An 11,996-nucleotide genomic window follows, 5' to 3' on the forward strand; every position below is an offset into this window, starting at 1 on the left:
ATTGCTTGGGAAGTACAAGTTGGCAACATATAGAGACGGTCCCTACCCAACAACGGGCTCACAGTCTAGAAGGGATATTTGTTAAGCGCTTACTAGGTATGAAGCACTGCTTTAAGCGCTGGGGGGGATACAAGGTGGTCAGGTTGTCCCACGTGGGGCTCACAGTCTTAATCCCCATTTTACAGATGAGGTAATTGGGGCACAGAGAAGATAAGTGACTTGCCCAAGGTCACACAGCTGACACGTGGTGGAGCCGGGATTCAAACCCATGACCTCTGACTCCCAAGCCCGGGCTCTTTCCACTGAACGAGCCCGCTGTTGGGTAGGGACCGTCTCTATATGCTGCCAACTTGTACTTCCCAAGCGCTTAGTACAGTGCACTGCACACAGTAAGCGCTCAATAAATACAATTGAATGAACAAATGAATGAACCACGCTGCTTTCCGGCTGTCACCCCTCCCTCCACCCCCACCACGATAGGAGCTATGGGGCTTTCACGGGGGATCGGAGGCACGGACGATTTTGCCACTTACCTGCTGGGAGACCTCGGTCAAACCCGTTCTCTGGGCCTCAGTTTCCTCATCTGTAAAATGGGAGTTCAGTACCGCTTCCCCCTTAGACTGTGAGTCTCACGTGGGACAGGAACTGTGTCCGATCTGATTGTATTGTAGCTACTCCAGTACAAAGTAACAAATAGCGTTGTTACTGTGATTATTATCATTACTACTACTACTGCTCTTGTTGCCAAACTTCATCACCCTCCAGGATTCAAACTCAGAATGGGGCCGTCTCCAAAACCTCGGTGTTGTCCGCCTCCCTGCCCGCCGCCCACCCCCAGCCAGTTGGATCCCCCCTCCCTCCCGAGCCCCTGGATACTGAAGCTGCGAGGACATCTTTTAGACTGTGAGCCCACTGTTGCGTAGGGACTGTCTCTATCTGTTGCCAACTTGTACTTCCCAAGCGCTTAGTACAGTGCTCTGCACACAGTAAGCGCTCAATAAATACGATTGATGATGATGATGATGATGATGATGATCCCTTCTGTTTCTGAGGACCCTCACTCGGTCACAACCCAGGTCCTGGTAGGACAGGGGCAAGGTGGGGAAAGAGGCAGTGGGAGACTTTCTGCTATTGCACGGACTCTGGAGGACTGATCGATCAACCAATCAATCATCATCATCATCAATCGTATTTATTGAGCGCTTACTATGTGCAGAGCACTGTACTAAGCGCTTGGGAAGTACAAATTGGCAACATATAGAGACAGTCCCTACCCAACAGTGGGCTCACAGTCTAAAAGGGGGAGACAGAGAACAAAACCAAACATACTAACAAAATAAAATAGAATAGATATGTAGAAATAAATTAAATAAATAAGTAAATGAATAGAGTAAAAAAATATGTACAAACATATACATATATACAGGTGCTGTGGGGAAGGGAGGGAGGTAAGATGGGGGGATGGAGAGGGGGACGAGGGGGAGAGGAAGGAAGGGGGAGAGGAAGGATATTTATTGAGCTCTTACTGTGGGCAGAACGCTGTAGTAAGCTTAGGAGAGTACGGTGCAACGGAGCGGGTAGACATGAGCTCTAGAGAAGCAGCATGGTGTATTGGATAAAGCATGGGCCTGGGAATCAGAATCAATCAATCAATCGTATTTATTGAGCGCTCACTGTGTGCAGAGCACTGTACTAAGCCCTTGGGAAGTACAAGTTGAATAATTATGGCATTTGTTAAGCACTTACGATGTGCAAAGCACTGTTCTAAGCACTGAGGAGTATACAAGGTGATCAGGTTGTCCCACGGGGGGCTCACAGTCTTCATCCCCATTTTGCAGATGAGGGAACGGAGGCACAGAGAAGTCAAGTGACTTGCCTAAGGTCACACAGCTGACAATTGGCGGAGCTGGGATTTGAACCCATGACCTCTGACTCCCAAGCCCGGGCTCTTTCCATTGGGCCACGCTGCTTCTCTGAGGTCATGGGTTCTAATCCCCGCTCCACCACCCCGTCTGTGGTGTGACCTTTGGCAAGTCACTTTACTTCTCTGTGTCTCAGTCACCTCATCTGTAAAATGGGAAGTGAGACCGTGAGCCTCGTGTGGGACTAAGCACTTAGTCCAGTGCTCTACACACAGTAAGCGCTCAATAAATACGATTGAATGAATGAATGACAGGGACTGTGTCCAACCCGATTTGCTTGTATCCACCCCAGCGTTTACTATCAATCAATCAATCGTATTTATTGAGCGCTTACTGTGTGCCGAGCACTGTACTAAGCGCTTGGGAAGTGCAAGTTGGCGACATATAGAGACAGTCCCTACCCAACAGTGGGCTCACAGTCTAAAAGGGAAATAGCAGAAGGCAGACCAGTTTGCTACAAAAGGGAAGGATGCTTCAATTTTTTTTGATACCAGGATACTACAGTGCGTGGCGCAGAATAAGCGCTTAACAAATGCCACAATTATCATTATTATTAGAGAGGGATGAGGTCCGAGTGACTGAGCCTGGGAAGTCCTGTTTCCATGGCGGCGGGGGAGAAAATCCCCTTTCGCTGTCCCCTTCCAGCCCTTCCCCTTCCCCGAATTCCTCCGGCCTCTGGCTTCACCCTGGCACTGCCCTCCTGTTTCCAGTGCAAACACCCAAACAGAGTTCTCTGTTTGGGGAATCATCAACACACCCCAGGAAGGGCCGACACAGTGTGAGTCACATTTCGGGAAGCAGGGGAGCAAACTCCTGCCCCCCAAAACCCCCAGAGCCTTCCCGTGGATGGGATGGGGGCTTCAGGCTGGGACCCTGGAAAACTGGAGAGTAGCATGAAGGAAGGGTTAGGGAGGTGGGAGGTTTGTCTCCCTCATCATCAATCGTATTTATTGAGTGCTTACTATGTGCAGGGCACTGTACTAAGCGCTTGGAAAGTACAAATTGGCAACATACAGAGACAGTCCCTACCCAACAGTGGGCTCACAGTCCAAAGGGGGAGACAGAGAACAAAACCAAACATACTAACAAAATAAAATAAATAGAATAGATATGTACAAATAAAATAAGTAAATAAATAAATAGAGTAAAAAATATGTACAAACATATATACACATATACAGGTGCTGTGGGGAAGAGAAGGAGGCAAGATGGGGGGGATGGAGAGGGGGACGAGGGGGAGAGGAAGGAAGGGGCTCAGTCTGGGAAGGCCTCCCTCAGAACCGCCTGGCGCGTGGCTGCACCTGGGTGTGAATGAATGAATGAATCTTAACAAAATAAAATCAATAGAATAAATGTGTACAAATTAAATAGAGTAGTGACTACGTACAAACATATCTACATATGTGCAGGTGCTGTGGGGAGGGGAGGGAGGTGGGGCAGGGGGGATGGGGAGGGGAAGGGGAGGGGGGGGGGCTCAGTGTGGGAGGGCCTCCTGGGGGAGGTGAGCTCTCGGTGGGGCTTTGGGGGGAGGAGGAGGGCTAGCTTGGCGAATGTTTGGAGGGAGGGCATGAGGACGTGGGCCGGGCGAATAATGGCATTTGTTTCACCTCCTCCAGGAGGCCTTCCCAGACTGAGCTCCCTCCTTCCTCTCCCCCTCCTCCCCCCCTCCGCCTTACCTCCTTCCCCTCCCCGCGGCACCTGTGTATATGTATATATGTCTGTGCGTATTTATTGCTCTACTTGTTTATTTTACTTGTACCTACTTATTCTGTTTATTGTATTTGGTTACTATGTCTTGTTTTGTTGTCTGCCTCCCCCTTCTAGACTGTGAGCCCGCTGTTGGGTAGGGACCGTCTCTAGACGTTGCCCACTTGGACTTCCCAAGCGCTTAGTCCAGTGCTCTGCACACAGTAAGCGCTCAATGAATACGATTGAATGAATGAATGAATGAATGAATGTGCAGCTATGCAGGTTTGTGTGAAGATGGACAGGGGATGATGGAGAATCCGGGACAGATTTGCACCCTTCAAGTCTCACTCCGGTGCCCCGTGGCTCTCCCCATCCGCCGGCGCCCTCCTCATAGACTACATCACATTTCAGGACCCCCCATGTGCCCCTCACACCCCCCCAACTCCTCCTCACTCCCCAGACTGCTTCTGGATTCCCCTCCTCATATCATGAGCCCACTGTTGGGTAGGGACTGTCTCTATATGTTGCCAACTTGTACTTCCCAAGCGCTTAGTCCAGTGCTCTGCACACAGTAAGCGCTCAATAAATACGATTGATGATGATGATGATGATGATGATGATGATCCCTAGGGCCTGGGCCTGCCCACCTGCCCAGCTGCTCAAATGTCCACCCCACATCCCTGACTGTCCCCTCTCATCATCATCATCATCAATCGTATTTATTGAGCGCTTACTGTGTGCAGAGCACTGGACTAAGCGCTTGGGAAGTCCAACCCTGATTCTCCCAGGGATGCAGCACGGATCATCCCTGACTCTCCCCTCTCCATCCCTGACTCTCCTCCTGATCCAGCACCCCTGACTCTCCCCTCTCCACCTCTGATTCTCCCTTTAATTCATTCAATCAATCAATCAATCGTATTTATTGAGCACTTACTGTGTGCAGAGCACTGTACTAATCAATCAATCAATTGTATTTATTGAGCACTTACTGTGTGCAGAGCATCATCATCATCAATCGTATTTATTGAGCGCTTACTGTGTGCAGAGCACTGTACTAAGAGCTTGGGAAGTACAAGCTGGCAACATATAGAGACAGTCCCTACCCAACAGTGGGCTCACAGTCTAAAAGGAGCACTGTACTAAGCGCTTGGGAAGTACAAGTTGGCAACATATAGAGTTGGTCCCTACCCAACAGTGGGCTCACAGTCTAGAAGTGGGAGACAGAGAACAAAACAAAATTTATTAACAAAATAAAATAGAGTAGATATGTACAAGTAAAATAAATAAATAAATAGAGTAATAAATACGTACAAACATATATACATATATACAGGTGCTGTGGGGAAGGGAAGGAGGTAAGGCGGGGGGGATGAATTTATTCATTCAATTGTATTTATTGAGTGCTTACTGTGTGCAGAGCACTGTACTAAGCGCTTGGGAAGTACAAGTTGGTAACATACAGAGACGGCCCCTACCCAACAGTGGGCTCACAGTCTAGAAGGGGGAGACAGACAACAAAACAAGACATATTAACAAAATAAAATAAATAGAATAAATATGTACAAATAAAATAAATAGAGTAATAAATGCATACAAACATATATACATATATACAGGTGCTGTGGGGAAGGGAAGGAGGTAAGGCAGGGGGGATGAATTCATTCATTTGATCGTATTTATTGAGTGCTTACTGTGTGCAGAGCACTGTACTAAGCGCTTGGGAAGTACAAGTCGGTAACATATAGAGACGGTCCCTACCCAACAGCGGGATCACAGTCTAGAAGGAGGAGACAGACAACAAAACCAAACATATTAACAAAATAAAATAAATAGAATAAATACGTACAAATAAAATAGAGTAATAAATATGTACAAACATATATACATATATACAGGTGCTGTGGGGAAGGGAAGGAGGTAAGGCGGAGGGGATGGGGAGGGGGCTGAGTGTGGGAAGGCCTCCTGGAGGAGGTGAGCTCTCAGTAGGGCCTTGAAGGGAGGAAGAGAGCGAGCTTGGCGGATGGGCAGAGGGAGGCCATTCCAGGCCAGGGGGATGATGTGGGTTGACGGCGGGACAGGCGAGAATGAGGCCCGGTGAGGAGATTAGCGGCAGAGGAGCGGAGGGTGCGGGCTGGGCTGGAGAAGGACAGAAGGGAGGTGAGGTAGGAGGGGGCCAGGGGATGGACAGTCTTGAAGCCCAGGGTGAGGAGTTTCTGCCTGATGCCTAGGTTGATTGGTAGCCACTGGAGATTTTTGAGGAATGACCCAGCCCGGACGGCTTTCCCATAGAGCTAACCAAAATCTTCTGGAACCTGCTGTTTGCAGCCCCGCCGCTTCCCGGGGGAACAGAGTCCACAGGCTAATCAACTGGGAACAGTAGGAAGGAGGGAAATTAGAAACTGGGAGTAGCAGCGCTCGTTTCTCCCCAAGGCCACGGGAGGGCGCCAGATCCCCGCCCTACTTCGCTCTGGCCTGGGCCCACCTGCCTCCTCCTCCTCCTCCTCTTCCTCCTCTTCCTCCTCCTCCTCCTCCTTCTTCTCCCCCTCCTGTCAGAGAATCAATCAATCAATCAATCAATCGTATTTATTGAGCAATTACTTTGTGCAGAGCACTGTACTAAGCACTTGGGAAGTACAAGTTGGCAACATATAGAGACGGTCCCTACCCAACAGCGGGCTCACAGTCTAAAAGGGGGAGACGGAGAATAAAACCAAACATACTAACAAAATAAAATAAATAGAATAGATATGTACAGGTAAAATAAATAAATATAGAGAGTAATAAATATGTACAAACATATATACATATATACAGGTGCTGTGGGAAAGGGAAGGAGGTAAGATGGGGAGGATGGAGAGGGGGACGAGGGGGAGAGGAAGGAAGGGGCTCAGTCTGGGAAGGCCTCCTGGAGGAGGTGAGCTCTCAGTAGGGCCTTGAAGGGCGGAAGAGAGCTAGCTTGGCGGATGGGCAGAGGGAGGGCATTCCAGGCCCGGGGGATGACGTGGGCCGGGGGTCGATGGCGGGACAGGCGAGAACGAGGCCTAACGGTGAGGAGATTAGCGGCAGAGGAGCAGAGGATGCGGGGTGGGCTGTAGAAGGAGAGAAGGGAGGTGAGGTAGGAGGGGGCGAGGTGATGGACAGCCTTGAAGCCGAGGGTGAGGAGCAACTGGGCAGCTCCCTCTCAGCCCTGCCTGGGGATATAAGCGCCCATCCCTCACCCTCCCACCCTCTCTCCAATTTATCAGTGGTTAGGAGAGAAGAAAGGTCCACATGGAGAAGGCCCCAGAGCCCCAGGCCTGAATCCACAGTGTGGAAGGGCAGCAGGAAAGTCCCTCCCCCATCCCCGCAACTGGGTTGAAATAACCTAGGGCAGGAACAGTAAGCGTTCAATAAATACAATCAAATGAACAATGGCAGGCAGGTCTCGGAGGCCTCCTGTCTGCTGGACATTGTTCTGCCATTCCCAGCCCTCTGCTCCTGAATGTTCGGTGCTGACCTCAGGGCCTGTGAACATCCTCACCCTGGGCCTCAATCTTCCCTCCTGCAGGGTCATCTCTCTGGCTCTGCCCAGGCCCCCGGACCCACGCCCACATGCTTAAGGCCCCTGGGGATTAAGACTGTGAGCCTCCTGTGGGACAACCTCATCACCTTGTAACCTCTCCAGTGGTTAGAACAGTGCTTTGCATATAGTAAGTGCTTAATAAATGCCATCAGTATTATTATTATTATTATTATTACCGTGTTCAGAGCTCTGAACTAGATGCATGCTATGAGCACAGCACTGTACTGTGAGGCGCCTGGTGGGACTGCGGGAAATAAAAGATGTGATTCCTGCCCTTGAAGAGCTTCCCATTCATTATTATTATTATTAAGTGCCGTCGAGACGTTTCCAATTCATAGCAACTCCATGGATATACTTTCTCCAGTACATCCTGTCCTCTGCCATGATCCACAACCTTTCTAACAGTTCTTCTGTTATTGTTGTAATGGTCTCTTATCCACTTGTCCGCTGTGTGACCTTGGGCAAGTCAGCTAACTTCTCTGTACCTCAGTTTCCTCACCTGCAAAATGGGGATTAAATCCCGTTCCCTCTTGCATAGACTTGCAAAGCCTCATAAGGGGCAGGGACCGTGTCCAACCTGATTATCTTGTATCTACCCCAGTGGTTAGTAGAGCACTTGGCATATACCAAGAGTTTAAGTACCAAAAATATTATTACTCTGTGCAGATCACTGTATTAAGCGTTGGGAAAGTACAGTAGATTTAGTAGACAGAATCCCTGCCTTGAAGGACCTTACACTCCAGGGAATTTTCCATTGGAACATGGCAGGCCTCATCAGGGAGGAAATGAGGCAGTGTGGTACAGTGGAAAGCGTTCGGGCCTGGGAGACAGGAGATTCCAGTTTAGTCCCCTGCCTGCCTTGTGACCTCAGGCAAGGCACTTAACCTCTCTGCGCCTAGGTTTCTTCATCCCTAAAATAGGGCCATTCTTCCCTTGCCTCTCCCTACCTCAAAGGGATGTGATGGGGATAAAAAGAGATAATTGGTGTGAAAGCGCTTTGGGGAAATAACAGCACTACGAATTCAAAGCATCTGGGTGTTTATCGTTCTGAATGTTACTCATGGATTGCAGCACCAGATCCCTGGGAATCAGGAATGAGTCTCCCATCCTGGTATCCAGGACTGACGGCATCCCGGGGATGTCAGGGACTCCCGCTGGCCTCAGTTGCCTCACGGGAACGCCGTGACTCATGAGAAAGGGATCGCTGGTGGGGACGGCCACACCTCCGAGTCGTGTCTCCACGGCCCGGCCTGCAGAGCGGGAGCTGGGCCGAGGAAAATCCGGAATTGTTGCATCCGGGCCGTGCTGATGGGGAGCTGAGGAGGCGGAAGCGGCCTTGGCGGAGAAGGGGGAGTCAAGTCTCGGCACGCCTGAGGTGTGTGTCGGATTCCAGGTCACGGTGAGTCGATAGCTGGTCGGGAAGTGGAGCCTCCCGGGTGATGGCCCTCACCCAGGGGTGACACGGAGAAGTGGGATCTCAGTCCGCCAGTCGTATTTACTGAGCACTTTCTGGGTGCCCATCTTACCTCCTTCCCTTCCCCACAGCACCTGTATATATGTTTGTACATATTTATTACTCTATTTATTTATTTATTTTACTGGTACATATCTATTCTATTTCTTTTATTTTGTTAGTATGTTTGGTTTTGTTCTCTGTCTCCCCCTTTTAGACTGTGAGCCCACTGTTGGGTAGGGATTGTCTCTAGATGTTGCCAATTTGTACTTCCCAAGCGCTTAGTCCAGTGCTCTGCACACAGTAAGCGCTCAATAAATACGACTGATGATGATGATGGGTGGGGAGCACTGTACTAAGCACGAGGGAGAGTATGATATAGCAGTGAACAAACCCCATTCCCTGCCCACAATGAGCTTATGTTCTAGAGGGGGAGACGAGTCAAGGTGACTCAGTAGGGAGCGGGAGATGAGGAAAGGGGGTGCTTAGTTAGGGAAGGCCTCTTGGAAGAGATGGGCCTTCAGTAAGGCTTGGAAGGCGGGGAGGATAATTGTGGGATATGAGGAAGGAGAATGTTCCAGGACAGAGGGAGGGTGAGAGGTCGGTGGTGAGACGGATGAGATGGAGATACAGTGAGAAGATTGGCATTAGAGGGGTGAAGTATGCCCGCTGGGTCGTAGTAGGAGAATAGGGAGTTGAGGTCGGAGGGGCTAGGTGATTGAGTGCTTTAAAGCAAATGGTGAGGAGTTTCTGTTTGACGCGGACTGACTGTGACCCCATTGTTGGGTAGGAACCGTCTCTATATGTTGCCAACTTGTACTTCCCAAGCGCTTAGTACAGTGCTCTGCACACAGTAAGCGCTCAATAAATATGACTGAATGAATGTGGAGGTGGCTGAGCAACCACTGGAGGTTCTTGAAGAGAGGGGAAACATGGCCTGAACATTTCTGAAGAAAAATTTTCCACTCGGCAGAGTGAAGTGCGGACTGGAGTGGGAAGAGACAGGAGGCAGGGAGGTCAGCAAGGAGGCTGGTACAGTAATCAAGGCGGGGTGGGATAAGTAATAATAATAATAATAATGATGATGACATTTGTTAAGCGCTTACTATGTGCAAAGCACTGTTCCAAGCACTGGGGAGGGGATACAAGGTGATCAGGTTGTCCCACGTGGGGCTCACAGTCTTAATCCCCATTTTACAGATGAGGGAACTGAGGCCCAGAGAAGTGAAGTGACTTGCCCAAAGTCACCCAGCTGACAAGTGGCGGTGGCAGGATTAGAACCCATGACCTCTGGCTCCCAAGCCCGTGCTCTTTCCACTGAGCCACGCTGCTTCATCCTATAAGTGATAGGATGTGGGGCCGAGGGGGCTGTCCACGCTATAGTTGCCTCAGTTTCCCCCCAAAGCGGGACTCCGGGTGGGGGCAGTCACCTGGATGGGACCTAGATCACACAGGAGGAAGAATCAATCAATCAATCGTATTTATTGAGCGCTTTCTGTGTGCAGAGCACTGTACTAAGCGCTTGGGAAGTATAAGTTGGCAACATATAGAAACAGTCCCTACCCAACAGTGGGCTCAGGAAGAAGTAATCAATCAATCTTTATTGAATATCTACTGTGAGCAGAGCAACATACTGAGTGCTTGGGAGTGCACCGCAGAGTTAGTGGACACAATCCCCGTCCTCAAAGAGCTTGCAGTCAACTCTGTGAAGAACCCTGTACTAAGCGCTTCGGAGAGTACAATAGAGGTGGTCCACGCAATCCCTGCCCTCAAGGAGCTTGCAGTCCCCGCGGCACTTATGTGCTTATCCGTAATTTTATTTATTTCTATTAATGTCCGTCTCCCGCGCTAGACCGTAAGCTTGCTGTGGGAGGGGAATGTGTCTGTTATATTGTTCTATTGCACTCTCCCAAGTGCTTAATACAGTGCTCTGCACACAGTAAGCAGCGTTCAATAAATACAATTAACTACTAGGGACCAGAAAGCAGGGATCAGACAAGGGCCAGACTTACCCCAATAATTTGGATTTTTATCCTTCATCTTCCACTCCCTTCCGCATCTCCCTGACTCGCTTCCTTTGCTCTTCTCCCCTCTCCCCGCGCCACAGCACTTACGAATATATCTTTCATTTTATTTATTTATATTAAACTCTATTTGTATTGATGTCTGGATGCCTGTTTACTTGCATTGACGTCCGTCTCCCCGCCTCTAGACTGCCAGTCCGTTGTGGACAGGGATTGTCTCCTTTGATTGCTATGTTGTACTTTCCCAAGCGCTTAGTACAGTGCTCTGCACATAGTAAGCTCTCAATAAAGAAGCAGCGTGGCTCTGTGGAAAGAACCTGGGCTTTGGAGTCAGAGGTCATGGGTTCAAATCCCGGCTCCGTCACTTAGCTGTGTGGCTTTGGGCAAGTCACGTCACTTCTCTGTGCCTCAGTTCCCTCATCTGTAAAATGGGGATGAGGACTGTGAGCCCCACTTGGGACAACTCGATGACCTTGTATCAAACCCAGCGCTGAGAACAGTGCTTGGCACATAGAAAGCGCTTAACAAATACCATTATGATTATTATTATAAGAGCACAGACTTGGGAATCAGAGGACGTGGGTTCTAATCTCGCCTCCGCCACTCGTCTGCTGTGTGTCCTTGGGCGAGTCACTTAACGTCTCTGTGCCTCAGTGACCTCATCTGTAAAATGGGGATTAAAAGTGTCAGGCCCACGTGGGACAACCTGATCACCCTGTATCTACCCCAGGGCTTAGAACAGTGCATGGCACATAGTGAGCGCTTAACAAGTGCCATCAGCAGCAGCATTATTATTCCTTCCTTCCTTCCTCTCCCCCTCGTCCCCCTCTCCATCCCCCATCTTACCTCCTTCCCTTCCCCACAGCACCTGTCTACATGTATATGTGTTTGTACAGATTTATTACTCTATTTATTTATTTATTTATTTATTTTACTTGTACATATCTATTCTATTTATTTTATTTTGTTAGTATGTTTGGTTTTGTTCTCCGTCTCCCCCTTTTAGACTGTGAGCCCACTGTTGGGTAGGGACTGTCTCTATATGTTGCCAACGTGGACTTCCCAAGCGCTTAGTCCAGTGCTCTGCACACAGTAAGTGCTCAATAAATACGATTGATTGATTCATTCATTCATTCATTCATTCAATCGTATTTATTGAGCTTGGGAAGTCCAAGTTGGCAACATATAGAGACGGTCCCTACCCACCAACGGGCTCACAGTCTAATAATAATAATAATAATTATTTAATAAGTACGATTGAGGGAATGAATGAAGTCGGGATGCCAGCTCATGGGGACCGAGGAGCAGCAGGCTCACAGTCTAATAATAATAATTATTATTATTCA

Source organism: Tachyglossus aculeatus, chromosome X2, assembly GCF_015852505.1.
Source record: "Tachyglossus aculeatus isolate mTacAcu1 chromosome X2, mTacAcu1.pri, whole genome shotgun sequence".
Taxonomy (NCBI): domain Eukaryota; kingdom Metazoa; phylum Chordata; class Mammalia; order Monotremata; family Tachyglossidae; genus Tachyglossus; species Tachyglossus aculeatus.